The sequence below is a fragment of the Crinia signifera genome, chromosome 4 (assembly GCF_055691185.1).
Source record: "Crinia signifera chromosome 4, ASM5569118v1, whole genome shotgun sequence".
NCBI classification, from domain to species: domain Eukaryota; kingdom Metazoa; phylum Chordata; class Amphibia; order Anura; family Myobatrachidae; genus Crinia; species Crinia signifera.
The window spans coordinates 53880076-53907921 of record NC_139220.1 but is presented as its reverse complement, the minus strand read 5'-3'; the positions used below and the strand labels follow the sequence as shown (position 1 = coordinate 53907921).

Genomic DNA, 27846 nt, shown 5'->3' with positions numbered 1-27846 from the left:
ATTACATGGGGGTGGGGTTAGAAACCGGAAGCGGAAGTGTCCAATTTTTCGTATTTCAATACAGTCCTGGAGAAAGGTTTATAGCAATTGCCAATAGAATTGGAGACTAGTTCTCCATTGATGTTATCCAGTTAGTGTTAGTAAATCTGCAGTAAATGCTGCCGCGATCAGTTAGAACATTTTCCGCTGGACCGGAAGTGCGTCATCGCACTGTCCGTCCGTGGAACGCGGAAGTGTTTGTAGTTGGAGCGCACATAGCGCTGACTCTGGAACGCGGAAATTGAGGCTTGTGCCGTGCTGACGATAGACCGGAAGTGCGTCTCCTTGCTGGCTATTTGTGGAACGCGGATGTTGCTGTGTTGGAGCGCAGACCTTCTGTTGGATCCTGGTCTTCTATTGGATCCCGGTCTTCATACTTATGGGGGCGGAGTTTTTCACTGTGAGACGCAAGCGTTGTCATAGCAATCCTCAAGTGGAGACATATTTAGCTCTTTATATTGTATGTACTACGAGAAAAATAAAGTATAAATATTAATGGAAAAGGACACTTATTTAAAGTTCGTTTGCCGCATGATTGCATTTTTGATTCTTCATTGTCATATAGGTGGCATTTTTGTGCGTACGTGCAAACGATGGTGATCCCATGTGTTTTGCTTAATTCTATTCATGTGATTATAAGGTGACAAACAAGAGAGTCTTATACATATTTATATACAATTGTGACATTAATATACAATTATAACAATAGTCGTGACATGGTTCTCATGATATGAGTATAGGTGTGTGATAGAAAAATATATAATAATATTTATAAGTGAGACAAATGATTTTTTTATGACAGAATTTTTATTTTTAGTAAGTCGTATATTTATATGGTTTTTTGTGGTTGAGAACCCTAAACTCTATTTCACCATATGGTGCAATGAACAAATTTGTTCTGCATATGCATAGTCCATTGTGTTCTGAGTCTATTGGCAGTTTTTGGAATAGTAATTGTTTTATTTTTTCTTTTCTCCTTTTTGGGAACTTTCTGTCGGAGCTTTCTGAAGTATAGTAAGTGTCTCTGTTTGTAGCTAGTCAATTCATTAGTTCTTTGTTGAAGAGGAATGGTCCCAATACCAGGTTTTTGTGTTGTGTGTTTCAGGTTTTTCCTGAGTTCATATGAGGGTGGGATTTTCAAATATTCAAGTTGTTGCCTTCGGAAATGGTGTCTTCTATGTCTTCTGGAGGCCCTTTGTTTACAACTGTCATCAGAGGTTCTTTAGACCTGTTGGTGTCCTTCCCTGTACAGTATTACATGCGATACCCAACTTTCCCTGGTGGTCTCCCTCCCAAGTACTTGTCGGGCCCACTGCTTTTTAACTTCCGAGTTCGGATGGAATCGGGTTTGTGCAGAGTGGGATGATCGCATTTCCTTGTATTGGGGTCACTTTCATACAGGCTAAGACCTCTGTGGCGTTGTTTCTTCAGAGGAATGGGGCTATTTCGTAGCTTTCATTTAGACCATGGGGTGACAGGGTGTTGAGTTCGTAGATCCAAAACATCTCACGTTGGGAAAGTCTCTTTGTTAGGTCCCCTCCCCGTGGTCCAAGGGTGACGTGTTCGATGGTGGTGAATTTCAGGTTTTCTACGGATGAGTTATGATTATTTAGAAAGTGTCGAGATACGGAATGGGTTGTGAGTTTGTTTTTGATATATCTGATATGCTCCTGTATTCTGAGTTTGAGTGGGCGTTTGGTCTTACCCACGTATTTGAGACCACATGGACATTCGATCATGTAGATAGCTGATGTGGTGTTACAGTTGCAGAAATGTTTCTTTGTATATTTTTTGGTGTTGTTGTAATTATGAAAAGTTTTTCTATCCGGATGAACATGTTTGCAGATGTTGCAATGACCACATTTATATGTGCCTGTGCATTTGGTTAATGACAGTCGTTGAGTGGGGTTGCTTTCAAGCAGGCTGGGTGCTAATATCTCTTTGAGGTTTCTTGATTTTCTGAATATGACGTGTAGTTTATTGGGAAGTATTTCTTCTAGAATAGGGTCCATTCTAAGTATATTCCAGTGTTTGCTGATGGTTTGTCTGATCTTTTTTTCTTCGACTCCCTGAAATAACAGCAATCTCCCTCTCTCCTTCTTTAGTCTAGCAATCTCCCTTATTTCACCTAGCCCACATTACACTGTTACATTTTTGGGGAAAAAAGGAATGAGAGACAGATACATTTACACTGAATCAACAGCGCAATTTCCCAGCACTTTAGCAAGTATAGTAGCTCTTACTAACTGCTTTGGGGCTCATAAACATTTGTTTATGTCATTTTGAAAGATTCCTCTCAGATGTAGCAGTACACACCCACGCTTCTAGGTGCCACGTTCACAATATCTTTTCACAATCTCTCCATATATGGAAAAAGACACGCCCTTTGGGTGGAGCATGACACGCCCCCTCAATGGGGCACTTTGCAAAATTGTATTCCCAACTATAATCTCCCTGAAACTAGTTTTCAAAAGTAGGCAAGTATGATATATATATATATATTTATATATTATTATATTATATATATATATATATATATATATATATATTTATATATATATATATATATATTTATATATGAAAAGAAAAGAAGGTTACAGAGGGCAGCACTATATTATGATATATTTATTTTGACAATACTCAATGTCAAATTTAGAAAACATAAAAATACTTTAAAACATGACATAAAAGACACATATATGTGTATTACAAGAGTAAACAGTTTTGGTTATACGTAGACACTTCAATTTTTTCACATGAACACTCCTTTGACAGATTGTTTGTCGCTGTTAGTACTGTTCTTTGACTGTTTGTTAGTAGGAGTTTAGTCATTTAGGATGTAGAGCCCAAACGCGTTTCGTCAGTACGACTTCCTCAGGGGCGAAAGCAAACCGATACTGGAATATTGAATAGGATGTATACCAAACCAGTATTCCAGAATCTCACAAATCAGGAGTAAACAGCCGTGAAATAGAGTACTTCTATGAAGATAGTTAGCTCAAAATGAGCTCAAAATATATGATTTGGGGTGTATACTGCGCTCGCCTTGGATTACTGGGGTTTGGGCGCTGCTTAGCCTCAGGGGTTACCCGTTTCCCCTGTGGGTCATAAGTGAAAACGAAAGAGTTGGGCTGAAGCGCTGCCTCTATGTGTAATGTTGTAAAAATGAGGAGAGAATTGGTTGTAAGTAAATAAATAATATTTATTTGTAATATGCAGGTATAACGTGCGTAATGTGGAAGGGTGTTGCCAGTAGTAACTGGTGTGTTTCTTCCAATGTTAGTAGCCCGTCCGTCTGTCAGTGTTAAGAGCCCCAAGGGGAATGAGGTTGTCAACAGACCCCTTTACACCATAAGCCCAACTGGGTTTATGTCTCTTAGGCAGATCACAGTGACAGTTCTCGGGCTTGTTCTGGGTATAGTCTGGCACAAAGTGCTTGAATGGGGTTTCCTGCAGGAGTGTGCGTTACGTGGGTGTCGGGATAAGCGAGATGCGGCAAAATATATGGCCTTTAGTCCATCCAACAACCATATATAAATGATGTGTCTCAGTTACATCCCAAAGCTGAAGTGACTTCAGGGAGGGTGATAAAGATAAAGGACCAGCAAATGAGCTCCTATCTGCCATGTTACAGGCTGGGTTTGAGAAATGATAGTTGGGAACAACCAAACAACAGGCCCCTAACTGTCATTTTCAAATCCAGCCTGTATTATAACAGTTAGGGGCTGATTGGCTCGTTGTTTATCACTCTCCACTTTTTGAAGCTTGATACATCTGGCCCTTTATCACTCACCACTTTATCACTTGTTAAGGCAAAATACATCTGGCCCAATGACTGAAACACCACAAAGAACAAAAACCACAAGGACTGTGAATTATAAGGTATAACAAGTTATGTCCTTTAACTTGTTTAACTCCTTCCATGCCAAGAACAAATGGGGCTCATCCTAAACTTGTATATTATAAACCCAAGGACAGCCTACTAATCCTGAGCACTGCTTTAGCTGAATTGGGAGGAGGGAGTACTTACCTAAAGGACCCTTCCATACTGGTAGCTGCCACTAGATCTGATCTCACTGATATCTACTGCCTGGTTTTCCACTTAAGTTGTTCTGTCTTGATTGTTTGTAGCATAATATGAGAATAAAGAGTAAAACTCAAGTCAAATTTATTTTAAATATTTGTTAAACATTCCACCAAATGAAAGCTCAATCAGTACATGAAAAAGCAATATACAATTATTTTTTGTTCCAGTTGGTAGATCTACGGTGTCTAGAGAGATAGTCAATAGATCTGCCCCATAAGGTCACCATGCGATAGGTGGACAGGGCCAAACGTTGACATAAAAAAGGTAGACACATGACAAGTTGAGTTTTTCTTGATTTTTTTTTTAAACTAGCTTGTTCTTCCTTGACCATCCATGTTGGCATAGAGAGAGAGAGATAGAATATAGTGATGCAACCTAGCGCCTTTTGAAGTCGACCTATTGACTGTCCATCTGGACATTGTTATTATAATGATGACACACCCAGTATATTTACATACAGATCTTGATTAATGTACGCACTCTCAACTGACTTTTATTTGCAGTTGCTTGGATGAAGACTGGGCGGGAGGCTGACGTCATGCGTCAAACAGCTGGCCTCCCCTGGCAGGCATAAGCCTGCCCGCATACCGATGGGAACGGCCAGCCTTTTCATTGGGATGCCCATAAAACCATTTTAACCCTCCTGCAAACTGACCTTAACCCTCTCCCTTAGTGCCTAACCCTAACCCTCCCCCTCCAGCCTGACCATTCCCCTTTATTACCTCTCTTCTTGGTTCCTAACTTTATCAGCAAGGCAATTGCACCGTGTATACACCCCTTAAGACAAACCCCCCAACTGCAGAATAGCATATACAAATAATACATCAATAACGGCCTTATTGATTAATAATGTGTTAGGCATAATCCTCTGTATACAATATTATTATTTCGAATATCCATACCAAAATACTGCCCATAATATACAGTGCAATAAAGAAGCGTAAATCCTACAACTATCAGAAAAAACTATCAATGTCTGGTCTCAATCAGAATACGGCAGAAGGATTGAAATAGCACTAATAAATCACAATGACCATAAATATAATTTAGCACAATAGAATGGAGTCACATTAATGCAGTCTGCCAAGCAATAATGTTAACAGGTTAAACTTAATGCTGTTATATCGGTACCTGAAAAGCATCAACTCTCCAAATGGAACACTACAGCACTGGCTAAGTGCCAAACATAAGCTGCAATATCAACTGTTAATGCATTCAACATCCGCTGTACTATAGCAGGTGATTGAGAAATGCTCTCTATGAATACAGTATGGTAATATTAAATTGTTATATATCATACTTAATTATACTCTCTGTTTCAATTAGCGAGCTCTGGTGAATTTATATACCACCATCAATTTAGATGTGCAGTTTCCATAACTGTGGACTTTTGACATCATATTCACAATGTTCAGCTCAATGGTGACATCATGTGGCCATACAATGTTTTATGCAGTGTGAATATTCAGAAAGGAATATCATTATCTGGTAGAATATAAAATGTTCCTGAATTTCACAGATAATTAACAGATCCCTATCTAGAATCTTGATTTCACAGAACATCACGCACTGTACATGTTACTGAGAAGCTGTAACACAAATGTAAGAAAGACATGCATACTATACTGGTAGTGTACAGCCATTGCTGCATTTATTGAAGGGTGCCCTAATCTTTATATAAGGGGAAGGCTAAAGTGATTCAAGGGGTACTTCAACCCTTTTTATGTATGTGTATATATATATATATATATATATATATATATATATATATATTTATATTTAGGGATGTGCACCGGCCACTTTTCGGGTTTTGGATTCTGATTACCTTGAGGTTTTGGGTTCTAATGGGTTTTGCCAAAACACCTCCTAAGTGTTTTGTATTTGGATTTCTTGGGTTTTGTGTTCTGTTTTTTTTTGTTGTTAAAAAAGCATAAAAACTGCTAAAATCGCAGAATTAGTTTTATTTATTTTTTGCTCCTATGCTATATTAACCTCAATAACATTCATTTCCACTAATTTTAAGTCTATTCTGTACACCTCACACCTCACAATATTGTTTTTAGGGCAAAAGGTTGCACCGAGGTAGCTGGATAAGTGTGCGGCACAAACACGTGGCTCATGTAAGAGTGACACTGCAGCGGTAGATACGGCAGTATTAGGCAGTGAGCCCCAGACCAGACGGTAGATACGGCAGTATTAGACAGTGAGCCCCAAAACAGAAGGTAGATATGGCAGTATTAGACAGTGGGCCACACTACCAGACCAGACAGGTAGATACAGCAGTATTAGGCAGTGAGCCCCAAAACAGACGGTAGATACGGCAGTATTAGGCAGTGGTTCCCAGACCAGACAGGTAGATACGGCAGTACTAGGCACCAGACAGGTAGATAAGACAGTACTAGGCACAAGACAGGTAGATACATCAGCAATACTAGTATTGTGCACCAGCAGAATTTATAATAATTAATTTTATTATTAGGTACTTGGCAGTGGCACTCAGTGGCACACGTCAGTGCACCAGCAGCATGGAATTATTTTTTACAGTCCCACACAGCACAAGTATTATTTTTTAATTAAATTAGATATAGCAGCCTAGTATGTACTAGGTAGGTACACTAGGTAGGCAGTAGCACTGCCAGTGGCAACAGTGGACTGAGTAACTAAATAATACTGGCAGATTCAGTGCAGGCAGCACCAGTGGACTATATATAATATAATTAATTATTCATATAATATATATTACAGCACAGCACCAGAGGTAGGCCCCAGCACAGAGGAGACAGTAGTACTACAGGTACACAGTTAGACTGTCCTCCTTGCTAGGGAGAGCCCACCCTAAGCAGAGATGAGAACAGAGTACACAGCAGCACTGAGGGAGAAAGCCCCAGCGAATAAAATAATTACAGCACAGCACACCAGAGGTAGACCGCACAGAGGAGACAGTAGTACTACAAGTACACAGTTAGACTACACAGCAGCACTGAGAGACAGCCCCAGCGAATAAAAAATATTGCGTTCAAGGTCAAGCTCAAGTTTAAGCCCCAGCAGCAGCACCAACACACCCTCTCCCAACCCACTACTAGACTGGAGTGAAGATGGCGGGCGCAGCAGCTGCTATTTAAAGCCTCGCAAAATCCGGCGCCGGGAGATGACGTTCTGACCACGCAGACGGACCCGAGTCAGGCAGGAATCTCCGAGCGCTGCTCGGAACCGGGCTCGGAATGATGACGTCCGTGGGGGCTCGGATCTCCGGAATCCGAGTCTGCACATCTCTAATATATATAAGTGGAAATTTTAAAGTGGGGGTATGGAAAAACAAAGGACTTATTTATGCACGCGCCGAAGGGGCCGTGGCCAGTGAAAAAGGGGCCAGTGAAAAAGGGGGTGTGTCTTTAAGTGTAGCGTACCATTCCTCATTCCCCTTATATACCACACTAGCAGGCCCCCTTATACTATCTAGTACTAGTGCCCCTTGCACATAGTGCCACACTGTATGAGTGACAGCAGAGAGAGACTGGCAGTGGGAACACAGAGAGAAAGTGACAGGGACAGCCACATATGTATATTGGGCATCACGGTGTGTGGCAAATGTATAATGAGCATCACAATGTTTGGAATATGCTCATTATACATTTGCCACACACCGAGAGAGCAAGAGACAGCAGGAGACAACGGGAGAGAGCAAGAGAGAGTGGGAAAGACAGCAAGAGACGGGGAGAGACAGCAAGAGAGTAGAGACAGTGAGAGAGTAAGAGAGAGAGAGAGAGAGAGAGAGAGAGAGAGTTGGTGCAAGTATGCAGGAGAGTGGCATTCAGATCTTTGTTTATGGCAGTGAGTTTTTTCCACTTACCCCAAAAGCAGTAAGTCCTGGCTCCCTGCTCTCCAGCGCAGGTGGAAGCGAGTCCCGGGTCCCGGGTCCCTGCTCCGCAGTGACTACAGCAGCAAATCCCAGCTCCTCACTCTCCAGCACAGAAGACAGCAAGTGCCTTGGTGCACCCCCCCACCTCCAATCTGCCACTGGATGGGAGAGTAATGCAGGGTGGTAGAGAGGTACCAGATAAGAGGGTGAATCCTGAATGGAAGGAAGACATATTGGGGAGAGAGACGCAGACGGGGGGCTATAGGGTGAGAGGGGATGCAGGGAGAAAGGGTGGGCGAGGATGAGGGTGAGGGGGATGCAGCATGAGAGAGGGGTGGTGCAGGGGGGGACAGGATTAAGATGTAGGGTGAGAAGGGCATGCAGAGTTAGGGGGATGAAGGGTGGGAGAGGGCAGCAGGGAGGAGAGCTGGGCTCCGATAGGGAGGACAGCTGTGCTGTAGGCGACAGGTAGAAGAGCCAGGCTCCTATGCGACAGGCAAGGGAACCCGGCTCAGCAGTGGCGCAGCAGCATTGAGGAGAGCCAGGCTCCTGCAGCAACAGGGAGGAGATCCTGTCTCCTATGGCAACATCAAGAGAACTCGGCTCCCGCTGCTTCAGGCAGGAGAGCCATGCTCCTGCGGTGGAGAGTCGGGCTTCAGCGGTGGTGGGAGAGAACCTAGTTGTTCCTGCTACGGCAGGTATGGGAGTCAGGTCTCCCGCAGCGTCGAGCTGAGCTCCGGCAGCAAGAAAGCCGGGCTCCAGCGGTAGAAGGGACGAGAGCCGCTGCTCACCACAGGGAAACCGGTGGGGACAAGGGGCAGGATGGGGACTCTGGAAGCAGCATACTGTACACGTTTCATTTAATGTTCAATTCCGGGTCAGTGGAAAGAAGTGCCGGTATGCCATACCGTTGCATACTGGCTCACTTTGACCACTGTATATTAATATATAGCAAAATACCATTGCATTTATCAATGCAAAATAAAGTAAATGATTACTTCTAAAACTCTGCATCGAATTTCAGTACTCAGAGGTTTGCTGCCGGCTGTGCATGTGCGGTGTATGCACCTCACACGCGCTATGGTATCTTACGATGCTGCTTACACAGACAATTTAGTTGATTGGCAGGAAGGGACTGTTTTAGGATGTTATCAGGTGGTGGAAAAAAATGGGCATGTCACCGCCATTTTGGGGGCATGCCTCTGCCTTCAACTACAAAAAGCATGCCCCCACAGCCAGTTTGTATGACCATAGACTCTTCAGGTATCGATGTTCCTCATTATTGTGTCGATGCTGCATGTGTGTTTGCAGTTGTTGAGGATATTTTGTGATGACTCTGATGGATGTCACTACTCTGTTGTACCACAGTGTGATGTGTATGTCTGGCTGTCTGGGCCGCTATCAGAAGGGTGCTATGAGGACAACTGTCCTGGGCCCGGCCACTCGGTCAGAGGGTATGACTGGGCAGTTCTGTCCCTGCATGTCCCTTCATTTGACTACAGAGCCGCCACCGTTCCCACGAGTCTTTTGGTCGCCATCCAACATTCAATTAGTCTGCAGCCGCCCCACTTCGCTGCACATACAGAGTCCTGTGGAGGGAGCGCAGTGGCTCCAACTTCCCAACTTCACAGCGGCTGCTGCACGCTTTCGCCAGGGACATTGGATTGATACACGGCCACTGCTGCCCTCTGCTCTTGTGCCTGAGTACAGTAACTCTCCAGCCCTTCTGCTGCTCTGAGCTCTCCTGGCTTCTCCGGACCTGGGCTGGCTGCGGCTTATAATATTGGTGAGACAGTCAAGCTGCTGCACAAGTGGATTCAAGCAGGGCAGGAACTGTGGTTACATTTTATACTGTATTGCAGGCTGTTTCAACTATTGTGTCACGACCACTTAGAAAGTGGCAGCCTCAATGTGTTTTTTTTTCCACTAATTAAACCTGTTAACAATGACACTTGTCGACGTAACAGCTGTCAATCTTGTTTATTCCAATATCCACGCCAGCCCTAAGCGTTGCGAGGGGACGCTAAATACAAGTGAAGACGTCCGCGTTCCCTCGCGAGGCTTGCTGTGCTCGCCACATTATATAAAATCAACTTCACACCGACGTGGATAGTGGGGGTATGAAAAGGTTGGTAGGACGCGTACCGTGTCCGCTCGCCACACTTCGGGCTGGTGTGGAAAGTGGGGTTGTTACAGGAACACATTCACACCTGCCATATCATACACCTGAGACAGTAATGAAGACATGTGTTAACTGGTAACTTGTTTTTTTGTGATTAATAAAGAATATAAAAGAGGATAAAATGATCGTAGACTGACTACGCAACAGCTAACTGACTAACTGACTACGCTAACTGCGTACCGCTAAATCTAGAATTTTTTGCAGCCCCCCCCCGGCCTTTGTCAATACAATGGCTCTCAAGGACAGGAGAGTGAGAGCGAAAGAGTGTCATTGGAAGATAGAGAGGAGCGAGTTAGAGAGGGAGAGGAAGAGAGAAAAAAGAGAGGGATAGTGTTAGAGAGAGAGAGAGAGATGGGGGAAGGAAAGAGGGATAAGGAACAAGCAGACACTATACTACAGCACAGGACGAGGGTGGAGACATAGACAGACAGACGGGGCAGGTTTGGACAGATGAATGGACAGAGCACCATATGTGGGTATAGATGGACAAATTAACAGACAGAGCACATATAGGGGTATAGATGGACAGACAGAAAGGGGGCACAGACAGACAGACGAACAGACAGAGTACCATTTAAGAGTATAGATGGACTAGAGGAGGACATAGATGGCAGGGGCATGGGTAAATAGAGTACCAAATGGGGACATACTGTACACAGACTGAAGGGAGCCTAGATTGACAGATATGGCTGGTCCCTAACTATAGAACTAAAATGTATTTGGTTAGAAATAAAAATTTGAAGAAAACATTTGTTTTATTTTGTGGATGCAAAGGAATTGCCTTTGGGGCCCCACAAGCTGCTGGACCCCATAGCAGCTGTATCCTCTGCACCCTCTATAGTTACACCCCCTGGTCCTGGTTTTTGGACACTTTCACACTCGTGGGCCACACTGTCCTGAGGATGGGTGAAGATTGTGGGACCATTCTGTCACCACTGGTCTGCATAATGAGTGACGGGGAATGGGTGCCCTGCGTAGTATCTGGTTAAATACTAATTTAAATGCTACAAACCAAAATGTTCCAGTGGTGTAATCACAGGGTCTGCTTCTGAGCTTTACTCTTATGGAAGCAGATGTACAGTAACGCTTGTCGCAGCTGATACTGTCCATACCACAGCAGGTGTCATGTGTAAAAACACACCTTCCGATATGCTGCTGGGTCCGGTCCTAGGACACAGAAAACGGGCAATATGCCCACGTTTTCTCCAACACTGCCCTTTGCCACCCTTGTTCAGCCCTCAAATGGCCACAGCATGTGAATCACGATGCGCCTTGGGAGCACTGCATGCGATCTTGCAGAACTAGGTCTGCACATGTGCAGTGCTTCATCTGTGTAGGTGCAGATCTCACCATGGGAGGTGTAAAGCTGCATACACACTGTACAATTTTTGTTGACCAATTTGGTTGAAAGACATTTCCATTGAACCCAGAGTCGTGGACGAAAGATGTTGACGAAAGATATTGACGATAGACGAACGATGATGCGCATCCCCACCAGTTGTTTATCAAGATTGTTCGTCAACTGTGCATGCCGCTCAATTTGGATATCTTTCAAAATGAGCCTATAAACCGTAGCTAGATATTTCGTCCTTCATCAATATCTTTCATCAACATCTTTCGTCCAGGACACTGGGTTCAATGGAAATGTCTTTCAACCAAATTGGTCAAAAAAAATTGTACAGTGTTTATGTAAAACTAAATTGGTTTTGCATCAGGCCCATAGTTAGCATGATGAATAAATCAAAACCATACAATAAAAACAAATAAAAGGTAGTCCTTTAACAGTGAGTACTCACCATATATTGTTTTATTGTTAAAATAATGATTATTATATATATTGATGTAATACAGTATATAACCTTCAATAAAATTGGTTGTAAAGTGTGTGTAAGTGCGACTACTAACAAGATGTATATATATATACCTACAGTACCCAGCAAATCACTTGTTGGTGCAAAAAACCATGGTGAATAAGTGAGGACTGAGGATGACTGGTGAATGCTTCTGATTGGCTGAATGTTACTACATTGCCAACACAGAAGATTTTTATATCTACAGTAATATTAATGATAAGTACAGAAACATTAATCTATATTTCCATGTAATCTTTTTAAAGAGAGTTGATTGAGTGTGTATTGATTTGAGCTTAATTAATACTCATTTTGTCTTTGGTCTTGTTCTACTTTCCTTTTCCATGGTAAATGTGACCGCATTAGTTATTTATAATACTGTCCAGACATGCTCTCTGTGGTGATGATAGAAAAGGGTAAATACCTAGGGTTATATTTACTAAAGATTCTAAAAATGAAAAGAGGTGATGTTGCCCGTGCAACCTCATACTGCTATATTCCACCTGTATTCCACATGTCTGACTAGTAGCCTTCCAGTAATGTGTTCTGTATTGAGTGGAGATTTCAGCCAATGGGGCTCAGCCAACGGTCACTGCTAAGCCATGATATAATACACTTCCTGTACTATACAATCGTGTTTTTTGTTTCTAGTAATACTCTACATTGGGTGCTGGGTCAGTGGCGTAACTAGCTTTTGGGCGCCCCCCCGCCGTTAAAGGGAGGGCGCCCACCCACGCATCCCGCCGCACCAACCCCTGCCCGCCCCGCCGCACCAACCCCCGCCTGCCGCACCAACCCCCGCCTCGCCGCCCATGCAATCCCCCCCAGTCTTACCTGGCTACGCTCAGTACGCGCTGGTCCCGGCTCCCTTCTTCTGCTATGAGGACCACCACAAAATGTCTGCCCCCATGCAGCAGACAGTTTCAGAGAACTATCTGCTACATGGGGGCGGACATTTTGTTGTGGTCCTCATAGCAGAAGAAGGGAACCGGGACCAGCGCGTACTGAAGACTGACAGGTAAGACTGTGGGGGATGGCGGCGGGGCGGCGGGGTGTAACTATAGCACTGCAGCCCCCGGCGCCCGCACTTGCACAGCGCCCCATTGGCTGCGGTGCTATAGTTACGCCCCTGCTCTGGGTGGTATAAGAAAAATGCCAGGTGGAGCTCCTAACAGAAATGCCCTAGGGCAGGGGTTCTCAAAGTTTTTGAATCACGGCACCCCAAAGCATCAGAAATATTTGTGCGGCACCCTAAAGGTTTCCCATTGAGAAAGTCAGAAACAAATATTAAGTTAAATCTAAAAAAACAAATAGTTTTTATAGCTCAATCGTAGGGCCAGTTATGTGGTAATGGACAGGATTCCCTTCTGTTTGTCCACAATTTGACTATTATAATGGCTATAAAAACTTGAATTGGTCCTATACCACCAACCCAGGGCACCCCTGCAAGTCCCCCGCGGCACCCCAGGGTGCCACAGCACACAGTTTGGGAACCACTGCCGGCCCTAGGGAAAAACAGAGAATATACTGTATGTGTGGCAATGTTTTGGTTTTTTGACTCTTTTCCTGTCTGTACCGAAAGCAGCGTCTCAGAGATTTAGATTAAAGTGTTTGTGCTGACTACACAAGTACTGTAAATAGAGATGACAGGCATGTAATCTGGAACAGCAGCATGGCTAACCTGATATGTTTTCAGAAGTTACTCCTCACTTCCTCAGACACATTACATGTCTGTCAATTCTGTTTACTTGTGACATCAGTAAATACACTCTGAGTGTAAAGCAAAGATGAGCATAGGCTGCTGGTTTATTGTGATTTATATGCAGTGTTTAAAACCAGGCAATTTATCAAAGGCAAACCCCAGACGAAACCAGAGGAATTAAAATGGGGAAATCTTAAACTCAGTATTTGAGAATTGGCAAACATACAAACCTTGCTAATTTATGTAGCAGAAGTTTGCCAAACCACACATCTAACTACCTGGAGAAAGTCAAGTACAGTATAAACATCCTAGCAACTGATGTGTGACCTTGTGTTTGCATGATAATTAACACTTAATTTAAACCTGAAATAATGACTCGGAGACTTAGGTTTGGTAGAAAGCGTTAGCTGTATTTATTAAACAACTTTAAATTAATGTATTGATTAATGTAATTTAATAATGGTGGCCAAGAAAGAAAGACTAATTATTCAAGCTCCACCCATAACTAGCCTACCTAATCAACAAATATCCTAACAACAAGTGGTATCTGCTCAGCATTTTACATTGGCTGCCCACCCGCCCTGGTGGTGCCGCTGTCCTCGACCGGGTTATTCAGCTAAGGCCAGTGCCAGATTAAGCCTTCGGGGGGCCCGGGACACTTTAGACAGGGGGGCCCCCTTGCACTTGTCATTACTGGGCGCAAATATATATATATATATATATATACACACATGCATACATACATACATACATACATACATACATAAATACTATGTTTGTCCCTCTGCACCTTATTCTGTAGGAGACCTCACAGTCCCAGTACTGCCTCTGATTAAAAACCCTCCCATGACTAGGCTGCTGCTGCTGTTATCCATGGGCCTGAGAAGCATGTAATGAGCTCCCCCAATCAGAGCTCAGCACAAACATCTCAGCCTCTGCCCTCTGGTGCAAAGTGTCATAGGACTTAGTCAACTCCCAGTAATGCACTGCACACTTGGCTCCCAATGCTCAGCACCATTAATCATTGTAACATTGGCAGATAGGTGAAGCTGCAGCACTACCCCACTCCCATGCACAAAACCTTTAGCTAAAAAAATAAAAAATAACATTTTTTTTTTAAAAATACATGCCAACCACAGGGGGCCCCTAGCTAGAGGGGGGCCCAGGGGCATTGACCCCTTGTGCCCCCATTATAATCCGGCCCTGGCTAAGGCCTATAGTAAACGAAGGTGAGCGCACTGAAAACAACTATAAACGAATCATCCTTTAACGAAGACCTTATATCGAATAATCTGCCATTCTCTCCCGCCAAAGCAAAGTTCCTGGTCCCAGGAACCTCGCCCCACCACCACCACAACTGAAGATACCCCAAGGAGCAGATCCTCCACAAAGATACAAAATCCAAATGAACGCCATCAGGCCAGAAAAGATAGTGGCACCGAAACCTGATCCTATCATGAGGCACAACTGCACCACCGGCAGCCAGAAACCACTTAGCCACTGTAGAGTTAAGTTTCTTCCTGGCCTCATCTATTGCCCTACAATCACACATACCTCTCTAACACAAACTGGGCACAATAAAAGACTATATCAAGGTACAGGAAGGCCACATTGCCGTCAGATCGCTTAAACTCAAAGCATGAAGCCTAAGTTGGGACATCTTCCCAAGGTTGTTGCCACCCAAGTGGACCACCAGGATCTCAGGCACCCCATACAGATGTACGTTGAACATCAGAAACACCTTCACCCTGCACCACATCATACCACGCACACCTAACCATCTCACCAGACCCATGCACTTGAATAAAGGCCCGCCCCCTGAAGCTACCAACCTAGTGGCCCAGTGAATATAGGAGTGGCCAACTACCCAAACCCTGAGCCTATCGACCACCACACCTATAGAGGAAAAACAATTAGTAGGACGAGGTTAGTATCGACTTATAAAGCAATAGGTGACATCATGGGTGAAATTTAATAGGATGAGAGATTCAGAAAGTGAAAGATTTGGTAAGAAATCTCCAGTTTTTTTTTAAAGCGGCAATCATTTACACTTCAAAATGAAACTAGTTGCCGTTTTAAAAATACTGTAAATTTCTTACCAAATCTCTCACTTTCCTTTCATTAAATTTAACCCCATATATAGGAGGATCTGCCAAAAAGAAAGTAAATTAGGAGCACAATTTGGTTCTAGAGAACAAAGCTTCAATGCCAATTGAAGCCACACAAAGACACAAAGGGGAACGAAAACAAAAAAGGGGAGGGGATGGGAAAAAGGAACAGGGTTACTCGGCCGGAGGAAAAAACGGTTCTTGTGTATTATCTGGGCGCCCGATATATCGCATCGCATACCACTAATTAAGGTACATATGCGATGGGACCCGATTTCAGGGTTTTTAAAACCCGACTGTACAATTTTTATATTGCGTCGCATCGCATGACATTATAATGGCATGTGATGCGATGCGACGCGATCATAGCCGATTTGGAAATGCCATATGTGAAATGCACCCCCAGACCCGATTTTTAATTGTACACCCACCCTGATGGGTAATGACTATGTTAAATGGCCCCCCATTGGTAACGCCACCCCACTATCAATGCCAACTCGAAGCATGGCGAGCTCAGCGAGCCCGTGAGGGGCGGCGGTACGTGTCCTACGACCTTTTCATACCCCCACTATCAACGTCGGCGTGGAGTTGATTCTATATAGTGTGGCGAGCGCAGCGAGCCACTGAGCCCGAAGCGTGGCGAGCGGACGCGGAATATATGTGAAGTAATCCGCGTCCCCTCGCGGGGCTCGCTGCGCTCACCACGCTTCGGGCTCGGTGGCTCACTGCGCTCGCCACACTATATAAAATCAACTACACGCTGACGTGGATAGTGGGGGTATGAAAAGGCCTTAGATTTGCCAGAGACATACAAACACCAAATAAAGGACAGCATTGTGTGGCGCCCACACCTACCTGACATCCCTGCCCCTTCAGAGAAGGCCTCCCATTCCGTCCAAGCCTGTCGATAAGTTTGAAGTGTAGAAAGGGCCACGGAAAGTTCAGCTAACCCCTCCAGGCCGGCTTAATCACCTGCCACATTTAAGAGGGGCAAAGCACTCCAACTACATCAGCATTAGCATTCAATCACCACTAGTTGGTATTCCCAATAGATGTTCATGTGGACTGTAAATACAACAGATGCTGAAAAAACACTTGTAGACTATTTAATGTTTACCATTTTCATTCCAAATTTTTTGGTTCTGTCGACATTAAGCACAGTCTACATTTTAGCTGTCAGCCTTTTGTACATATCTGTCTTTTGTCAACCATATGGTGTTGACCTATTGATTGTTGATGTATACACTGTCGATTTCACATCCGGAAACCCATTATCAAATTCATTTTATACAATGGTAGGTAGAAGGTGATTGGTTGCTGTAGGCAACAAACCTCCACTTTTTATAAGGTTTTATAAATATCCCAAATTGTCACTGACTTCAAGTGTGATATGACATTTTTATAAATTTCATAGACTTAGTACAGTAACTAGGGATGAACTTACCTGATCCGAGGCCGGCTCAATGAAGGTTCGATTTATGGTGCCACTTCCAGGTCCAAGGTACTGTACTGTAGGAACATAATAAAACCCAGATTTCAATATCGAAACCTACAAGGGTGGTTTTGGCAAAGCCAATCCAGATCGAAAACATGAAGAAGATCCAGATCCAAAACCTAAACACAAAACCTGAAAAATGTATGGTTTCACACCCCTAATAGTAACTAATATTCAAGTGCTGGACCCCCTTGCTTCCATCTCCACTATAGCCAGTAATTGCTGTGGATGAGCCATTCACTTTTAGAACTGCTTAAAGTAGGCATGTCCAAACTATGACCCTCCAGCTGTTGTGGAACTACACATCCCAGCATGCCTTGCCATAGTTTTAGCATTCCCGAATAGCAAAACTGTGGCAAGGCATGATGGGACTTGTAGTTTCACCAGAGCTGGAGGGCCATAGCTTGGGCATGCCTGGCTTAAAAAGACAGAGCAGGTTCCATTTTAGTGGATGAATTAGCCATGTACAGTACCTTTCCCCTCCAGGTCCCATAGCCATAGCAACTCCTGCAACAGTAGCAATTCTAATCCTGCTCCTCCTTTAATAGCGAATGAATACAACAATGATCAAGAACAATTGCTGGAGGTTAAACATCATTTCAGTTTTTTTTAGCTATTCTATGCAAATTTAGGGCAGTAATAACTTACTCATTCTATGTTTAAACCACATACTGGGCGAAATGTAAAAATCACACTTTTTGCCGCGAATTTGCATCTCATTACATATGCGAATTAGCGGCAAAAAAGGCGCATTTTTAATGTGCGATTTGGTGCGATTTTTTTCTTGTGAAAAAAAATACCACCCTATTACATTTCGCCCACTGAGTTGGAGCTGCACATTAATAAAAAAAAAAAAGATTCAATACTACAGTAAAGCAGTTTGGTATAAGAGCAGCAGAGGGCAGCAAAGAATAAGGCACTATACAAACATTGATACAGCTAGTACTGCCCACACTGGTCAGTGCTAGAACTATACAGAGGAAGTGGAAAGATGACAGCTACAATCAGGATTTATAGACAGGGGCAAACACAGGATTTGCAAGGGGGGTTTACACACACAATACATACACAGTCACACACAACCGTGTGAGCTGCCACTTCCAATATATCAGAATATTTAGATGGTTGCCTAATTTGGTTAGAACAACATTTTGATAAAATCCTCTAGTGCAGGCATGTCCAAACTATAGCCCTCTATCTCTTGTGAAAAGTCCCATCATGCCTTGCCACAGTTTTGCTATTAGGGAATGCTAACATTTTGGCAAGGCATGCTGGGATGTGTAGTTTCACAACAGTTTGGACATGTCTGCTCTAGTGTGTATGCACTGCAAAGTTAGAGATGTGCAATGCCGCAGGTTGCTGACGACATCCCCAGTGGTCTGTACATGCAGCTCAATCGGGCAATGTGACTAGCTATCCCTCTGGGATTGACATCTACCCACATACACAAACTCAACACACACACACACACTGGCGGATTCAGGGGGGGGGGCACCCGGGCACGTGCCCCCCTGTCATTTCAGACTTTTTTTTTGCTGCTGCCCGCTCCCCCGCTGTGCCCGCTGCCCCGCTGTGCCCGGCCGGGAGAGAGATGTGCTACTGTATAAAATTCACTTCTCCTGCTGGACCGCTAGCCAATGGGCGCTTGCGGTCCAGCAGCCAATCAACTGGTGGCTGCTGGATCGCGAGCGCCTATTGGCTAGCGGTCCAGCGGGAGATATGAATTTTACATAGGATAGGAGCACATTTCTCTCCCGGCCGGGCACACTGTGGAGCGGGCGAGCGGGGCGGGGGGGATGGCTGGCTGTCAGCACAGGCGTGGGGGTGCACACACAACCCTCCCACCCTACTGCACCCACCCTGCTGCAAGCACCCTCCCACCCTGCTGCACCCAAGCAGATTCAGTCGAGCATGAAGCCCCATGGCATCGAGCATGAAGCCCCTTGGCATCGAGCATGAAGCCCCTTGGCATCGAGCATGTAGGTAAGTGGCACTTATGTGTCAAATGTGTATTGGGCATTATGGTGTGTGATCTAGTATGTAATGGGCATTATGGTGTGTTATATAGTATGTAATGGGCATTATGGTGTGATATATAGTATGTAATGGGCATTACGGTGTGTTATATAGTATGTCATGTGCATTGCGGTGTGTTATATAGTATGTAATGGGCATTACCATGTGTTATATAGTATGTAATGGGCATTACGGTGTGTTATATAGTATGTAATGGGCATTACGGTGTGTTATATAGTATGTGATGGGCATTACGGTGTGTTATATAGTATGTGATGGGCATTACGCTGTGTTATATAGTATGTCATGGGCATTACGGTGTGTTATATAGTATGTGATGGGCATTACGCTGTGTTATATAGTATGTAATGGGCATTACGGTGTGTTATATAGTATGTAATGGGCATTACGCTGTGTTATATAGTATGTAATGGCCATTACGGTGTGTTATATAGTATGTACAGTTGGATGTTTATGCGCTGTTGGAAGTGTAAATGCTGATTTTGTCCACTGAAAAGAAATGAGTTCGGACACACTGCTACAAATGTAACAATTTTATAGTAAAATAAAAGCACACAGAAATTCACAATACATACAATTAATAAAAGAAAAAAAGAAAAAGCATAAAATGTTATAAACATGCCCTTGCTCCGGGCACCTGTGACTATCAATCCCATGGCATGGCAACAAGAATAAAACCCCTGGCAAGAAGCATGTAACCCCTGACAACAAGTGATATTCCTCTGACAATAAGTATGTAGGTAAGCAGCAATTAAATGGTAGCAGTAGTAGTAGTAGTAGTACGTTTATTTATAAGGCGCCGCAAAGTGTCCGCAGCGCCGTACACAGCAAACAAAAAACAAATTACAAGGTAACGTACAGGGTGTGTTGAAAAATACAGTATGAATAGGGGTATAGCTGGTAGAACTAAAATCAGCATCAGTTCAGAAGTAGGTGTCAAAATTGTCGAGGAGACTGAAGATGAAGTAGAGGAAGGGAAGAACAGGACAGGAGCATAGGTGAGGTAAAGAGGAAGGAGGACCCTACTCATAAGAGTTAACATACTAAAAATAGGTGGGTGGACGAACGAAAAACAATAAGATAAGTAGGACTGGAGGGGAACGGAGGCAGGATAGGAGGATCAAAAGAGGTTAGGAGGAGGGATAGGCTAGTCGAAAAAAGTGGGTTTTGAGGGAGCGCTTGAAGGAGGTAAGGGAATCAGAAAGCCTGATGGGAGGTTGTTCCAGTGCAGGGGGGCAGCGCGAGAGAAGTCTTGGACATGGGAGTGGGAGGAGGTGATTAGGTGAGAGGTCATCTGTAATAGGCATTATTATGTTTGATGATCATTTTGGTATTGGCATTATGTTTAATGGGCATCACAACGTATGGCATTGTGTTTTATGGGCATTACTTTGTTGGCATTATGTGTAATGGCCATTACAGTGTGTGACATTATATTTAATTGGTATTACGGTGTGTGACATTATGTGTAATGGGCATTACTGTGTACATTTTTGGCTCGCCGACGGCACGCAATGTCCCTATTTATACATCATTATCTATACTATGGCTTAATCCATGTGGCGTTATCTGAATTTTGGCTTAATCCATGTGGCATTATGGAAATTTTGTCTCATTCTTTTTGGCACCATGTGTAAGCGGCAAGTATAATAGGGTCCACTATTTTGTTGCATAATGTGTAAAAGTGGTATATGGTGTGGTACTCTACACTCAAGGACACGCCCCCTTTGGCATGGCCACGCCCTTTTAAAAAAATTGTCGCGCCTTCAAAGCTCACACAACTCCGTCCTTCACTTTTCACTCCACAGTGGGCCTGTGGACTTAAAATGTCAGGGCCTATTTCTAATCCCATTCCTTGATACCTTGATAAAGCTGTGAGCCAACACAGCGAAACGCGTTGGTGTTTATTGACCACACTTGGGGAGAAAGATCCGAATCAGATTTCACCCTGAAGATTGGTTGACCACCTGCTGCACTACTTCATCTGATCCTGTCCTAAAGATTAGCTACATTGGAACCGTGAGAGGCCTACTAATCCTGAATGCCATTTCAAATCTAAGGATACCCCGGGCTGGCTATTACAAAATCTTTTGCCAATGGGCGGACTTCCAAGGCAACACATAGGACTCATTAATTGCAAACGGCCATATCCACACGGACGTTCCCCTAACATCCTATGGACACAAGCCCCTGGATCAGTGCAGGTCTTATCAACTAATATCGGTGACTATATCAAACTCTCCAAATAGGTCCATTGTTATTAATTGATTGCCAGTAGGTTTTTTACTGTTTATTTTATGATAAAATAATTATGTACATTTTTCATTAAATATTTTTAAAATTGATGCAAGCACTTGAAATTGTATCTTCTTGAGCGCCGATTCTCTTTGTCTTGTTAATCCCATTCCTTCTCTCTCTCTCTGCTCTCCTCCTCTCTATCTCACTTCACTCTCTGAGAATGCACACTGGCACTACTAACACCGCTCACTCCCATCCCCCTGTCATGGTGCCCCCCCTGTCATTTTCTCCTGGATCCGCCCCTGCACACACACACCAAACTTACTTAGCCTCCTGGAATGGCCGAGAGGGTCCCAAAAATCGGGTCCCCCTACTGCCCCCCCCTGGAAGGATGGGAAAGCCTCCCGCACTTAGAGGGGCCCCCCACACTGACTCTAGCACCATGTCCTCTGGAGGAGGTGGGGCTAAAATTATGCAAATTGCATCATTTAATACTGCCCCCTCCCTGAAGAATTGAGATTCAGGGCATTTACAGGGCCGGGTACTGGGCATAATGGGGGCGGGGCTCAATGTCAACAAGCCCCGCCCCTGGAAAAGCTGCTTCTCCCGGAGAGGAGACTCTAAATCAGGCATGTCCAACGTTGGCCCTGCAGATGTTGTGAAACTACACATCCCAGGATGCTTTGCCACAGTTTTGCTATTAGAGCATGCTAAAACTATTGCAAAGCATGCTGGGATGTGTAGTTTCAAAACATCTGGAGGGCCAACGTTGGACATGCCTGCTCTAAATGTTGGCAAGTGTATGACACACACACACATACTGTACCATGTAAATACCATACAAAAACAAGAAACTGCTTACAGATTTTCCTTTGGCTTAGATGAATGTCCTTACATTAGTAAATTGAGAAGAGTCCCAGCAGCAGTTTTTCTATTGCTTTCAGTGAATGGAAAATAATATCATCAACAAATGGAGCTGCCACACAATTATATGGGCTGCCGGAAAATGGCCACCACTGTTTTCGTTATTACGCCATAACTCTCAATGTTTATCCCTCTGAAATCGGGACCTTGCACACTGAAGGTGCGGCCAGCTCAGAAAATAGGTGGGGCTATGGGGTGGGTGGCCTTGGTAGATGAGGACTTGGCAACTCTCTTTTACATTATTTTTGGCGGGGTGCCTAGCGTTCCAGTAACAACTGGGCAGCCCCCTCCCTCCACTGAAGTGATGCTGTGACATCTCTACAGCGAGCATCAGCTGATCTGCAGAGCAGCGGTGATCTCCAACTGCCCCTCCCTATGTGTGACATTGCGGCAGCACGGGAACGGTTAGCGTTTTATGGATGTCCCCATAAAAAATGGTGGGCATTTCCCTGTTAATGCAGGAGTGGAAATGCCTGCTTCGGGCGGGTAGCTGATATCACATGACACCAGTGTCGGTCCTAAATTCGGAGTACAGTGGCCACCTGAAAAGTAAGTATTGATTGCGATTACATGCAATTGCTATGGGGCCTGTGGGCTTTCAGGGGGCCCGGCCCTAAGGACCAGCACTCCCCTGCACCCTCTTGATTTTACTTTTTAAATAGGGCAGCACAGCCTGCAGGCAGTGGTTGTACCTGCACTGTACACAGGACACCCGGAGCACTTGAGGCACGCCACCATACTGGAGACTGGCTGCTTCAGAGACCCCCAGCTGGTGATGCATATTAGACCTGAAGCTGCGATCGCACAAGGATACCAGCACCCATAGCAGAGACCTGTGGCCGCACAAGGAGAACGTCAGCCATATTAGGGAGCCACGGCTGTACAAGGAGACCTGCACAGCAACAGAGACCCACAGCCGCCAACGTACAACAAGACCTGCAGCCGCCGCAAAGTCAACTCGGTACTATACAGGAGACACAATGACACCACTGCTGGTTAATGGGTGTCACGGCGCAACACTTGCCACTGCCAAAAGTATACAGTGATTCTTGTACTGGCGTGTAGGGGGATTGGAGGAACTTAAGCCTGTTACAAATCTTCCAAACTACCCCCATTCTCCATCCTACCCCCACTCTGTCCTAAATTCATATTGCTTCCCCTACCCTCTCTCAGCCCCTATCTCTCCCACCATCACACTCCACCTTTACCCCGTCCCATCACAAACCCTCTCTCACACCCTCTCTCTCTCCTCCACTCACCCCCTCTCTCTACTCCCCTCACACACCCTCTCTCTCCTCCTCTCACACCCTCTCTCACCCTCCCACACCTTTGCTCTCTAGCCCTCACATTGCATCTCTCTCCCTCCTATGTCTCCTCTCTACCCCATCTCTTTCATCTTTTTTTCTCCCACCTTTTCTTCTTCCTGGACCCTTCTCTTTCTCTCAACACCTTCTCATTCCCCTCTGTCTTACCTCTCTATCTCTCTCCTCCTTTCCTCTTTCCAACACATCCCCTCTCTCTTTCTTCACTTTCTATGTTTCCCACTCTCTCTCTACCTGACACCTTCTATCCTTCTGTCCCTCTCAGTTACACCCTCTCTCACTCTATTGGAGGGATGTAATGCCACTGTCGAACTCAAGCGGGATTATCAGGCCAACCCTCTCCCTGACACCCATCTCTCACTCCCTGTCTTTCCCTGACAACTGTCTCTCACTCCCTGTCTCTCCCTCCCACTCTCTCTCACTCCTTGTCTTTCACCCACTCTATGTCTATCCCTCACACCCCCTCTCTCCCTCTCTCTATTGTGACAATGCTGGGGGGAGGTCACTAGGTTGACCACTAATGGTCAACAGTATAAATCCAGACTGGTGATAGCAACATGTGGGACCATGAATCGCTGTCACCGGGGGCCATACACACCGTGCTTAGGGGTTGATTCATGCCCGAATTCCCCCCCTGCCACCAGATCCCCTCACAAACGAGGAGAATCATTCGATGGTCACCGGCCATTGAATTATTTCTCCTGCCTTCGTAAATATAAGTCAGTCTCAACTTACACTTATTTACAAGCACTAGGCTGAAGATGGGGTGGGCGGCTGATGCCTTGTGAGATCAGCTTCCCACCCACGGCAGGCAACTTTACCATGGGAATGCCCAGCATTTTGATGGGGCACCCATAAAATGCTGGGCATTCCCATGGGCAAGCCCCGTTCCCGCCACCGTCACTCCTTCCACCTCAACAAGTGGCCCGCCGAGTGTGCCAAAGCCGAGGTCTGCACATGTGCAAATATGTGCTTGTACATGCGAAGACCCCCACCATCGGAACAGGCCTGAATTTGCCCCGTTCTGAATGGTGTTGATGGGTGTTGAATTACCCCTTTAATTTCTAAGCAATCCAGTCAGGCTGTAATCGCCCCGTGTGTGTGCCCCATTACAGTTTTCTCAGTTGATCAGGACATGCTTTTCAACCCCATGTAAAAATATTCATATATGGGACCCAGGGCCTAGTTCCGACCCGATTGCTCATCTGCAGATTTGCCCACCGCCCAGACAGAGTGAAAATCTGACCCTTTCAAATCTGCAGGTAAATTGCAAATATTTAGCAATCTGCTATACTGGCACACATCCATACGCAGTTCCCTTACCATCGGATGATTTTACCAGGCTGCGCAAATGTGAAAAAGTCTGACCGTTCCACAACTCTGCGACAGAGTCAGGCTGTTCGATGCCGGCGCTGACGTTACAGACCCGCTCTTAAAACAACAGAGGTAAACCCACAGGCGATAACTTCCTGCCACCTGAATTCTGTTGCTATTTGAGCTTGCACATGCTCGCAACGATCCACACACAAGTGCAGTCCTTCCATAATCGATAGGCTTGCGAATTCCCAAAATTTAAGTCCCCCTCAAAACATTCTCAGGGCTCAAATTAGCTGTTTTTGCTATCTCCGTATAAAACTAGAGAACAACAGAAAGAGCACAACACTGGGGTGAGACTTCTAGGTGTACACACGGTTCAATTTTGTCTATTTTTCTATTTGATTTTGCTTACATAAGCTAAATCGAATTAAAATTAAACAGAAATGGAACGCATTTGATTTTGATTCGATCCAGACGTGCAAAATCGATAAGAAAAATAGACTGTGCAGGAAAGTGTATATAACACAGATCTGTATTATATAGTCTAAATCGAATGTGTACACAGCGCAGTGCGATTTGATCCCGATTAGATTTGGAGGTCCGGTGCCGGTCTACTGAGGACAGTAGGGATGCCAGCATCAGTATATTGATTCCCAACATCCTGCCTGCCAGGATGTTAACTGTATCACATTCATCCAAACTGTTAAGAAGTTGTTCCTTTCCTGTTCCATTATGCTTTCTGCAGCTCCTGTACAGATTTTAAATTAGGCTGCAAGGCTAAGAAATAACATAACTTAATTAGTGTAATAAATCTAAATAAAGGCCTTGGTTCAGTCCACATAAATAACATACAATGTTATTTATTAAATAAAAATTTTCAAACAAAACAACAATATTAAATTGCACATTCATTTAGCAGCAATCTCAAGGGCACTATATCCAGAGTGCTAAAACAACAATTATCTGGACAATTATTTAGCAGCAAGCTTGAGGACAATTTAGCCACTCAGATAGTACATGTTATGGCAGTTCCTACATCACTTTTATGGCAGTGATAGTATGGGTGGGGTATAGCACACAGACAATGTCTAGTCAGACAGTCAATAACTTTTGTCATTGTCTAATGTCAATGTCTTCTAATGCATGTCTAAAGCTGGGTACACATATATACAATTGTCGGGCCGTTCTTTCGTTCTGGGTCGGACAGCTGTTCAATTGTATATGTGTGTACGCTGTCCCGTACGAGCGATAAACGGCAAAAAACTGTCTTGACCGTCCATACTCGGTCGGTCGACGGTTCTTTGCTGTTTAATTTTCATCCGACATGACGGCCCCATATCGGTACAAAAGTGCAGTGTGTAGGCACGTTCGACCGATATGCAGCCGTCCTTGCGACTATACTGCCAAAGCTGGAACGCCCATGTGGGCGTTCCAGCTTTGACTAAAAAAAAAAAACGGCGTAGGGTCCTCCCCACAGCCGTAACCAGCACCAGGCTAAAAGAGCCGGGGCTGGTATTAAAAAATAAGGAAACCCGACAAATAGGGCTTCGCTGATTTTTTAAAACCAGCCCCAGGCTCCAGGTCCGGGGCTGGTTCCCAAAATACAGGGGACAAAATGACCAGGGGTCCCCCGTATTTTAAGAACCAGTCCCAGGACAAACCAGCCAGCAGGGTAATGCCACAGCCGGGGGACACTTATTATATAAGGTCCCGAGGCCAAAGCATTCAGCCCTCTGACCGGTCAGCCTAGCCAGGGGTCCTGGGGGAATGGGGACCCCCCCAATAAAGGGGTCCCCCCCTCCAGGACTTACCTGACCAGGCTGAAGCCTGGTGCTGTCCCCGGTGGCTCTGTGCGGTGGCCACCGGGCTGATCATTGTGTAAAAAAAAATAGAATAAAAACGATTGTTTTTTCCTGTGGAACTATGAGTCCCAGCAAGCCTCCCCCGCATGCTGGGACTTGGAGAACCACAAGTCCCAGCATGCGGGGCATTAAAGGGACCGCTGGCACTTGTAGTTCCACAGTAAAAAAATAGTTAAATAAATACACACTGACACTTTAGAAAAATAAAAGTTTAATACATACATTACACAAACACACTGATACTTACCTATCTTGATCCCGTAGGTAGGTCCCAGGGTCCGGTCAGAGCCGAATTTCCCATTAGGCACGTGAGGCACCGGCCTAGGGGCGGCACATGTTTGGGGGCGGCACTTGGATTCCTGTGATAGTACTGTCAGCCCAAAATGTACCAATAACTGCAAAATATCCACTGTACTGTACTATATTCCATCTTAATTAGAGTGTAAATGGATAGGACATGCAGATACTGCCCCTATAAACTGTCCTACTTAGTAAACATTATTGTTGTGCCTAGGGGCGCCCTCCTCCCTAAATCCGCCCCTGGGTCCGGTCCGGTGGCTTGGTTCCGGGGCTGGTCCGGGGCTCCAGGGCTGAAGAGTCTGGGGTCCTGGATCCGTAGTAATCCAAAGGGGTACCTGGGGAAGCAAATCCTACTCACCTGTCCTCTGGCATCCACCCCGGCATCTTCACTTCAAGACGTGCTGCTCCCGGCTGCTGGTACCCGCTCTGCTCCGCTGTATACTAGAGACGCAGAGATCCTTCTTCCTCTGCGTCTCTGCTCAAAATGATTTCTGGCCAATCAGGAGCCGACTTTCTCGGCTCCT

At 44.9% G+C, this 27846-nt stretch overlaps 1 protein-coding gene and 1 pseudogene across 1 annotated transcript in view; one reads left to right on the top strand and one right to left on the bottom strand.

Annotated features, from left to right (window-relative positions):
- The window catches only part of KCNIP1 (potassium voltage-gated channel interacting protein 1), a 685047-nt gene that overhangs the window by 179283 nt on the left and 477918 nt on the right, over window positions 1-27846 (top strand). The gene's annotated exons all lie outside the window — the stretch shown is intronic.
- Window positions 1295-1413, bottom strand: LOC146076127 (5S ribosomal RNA; annotated as a pseudogene).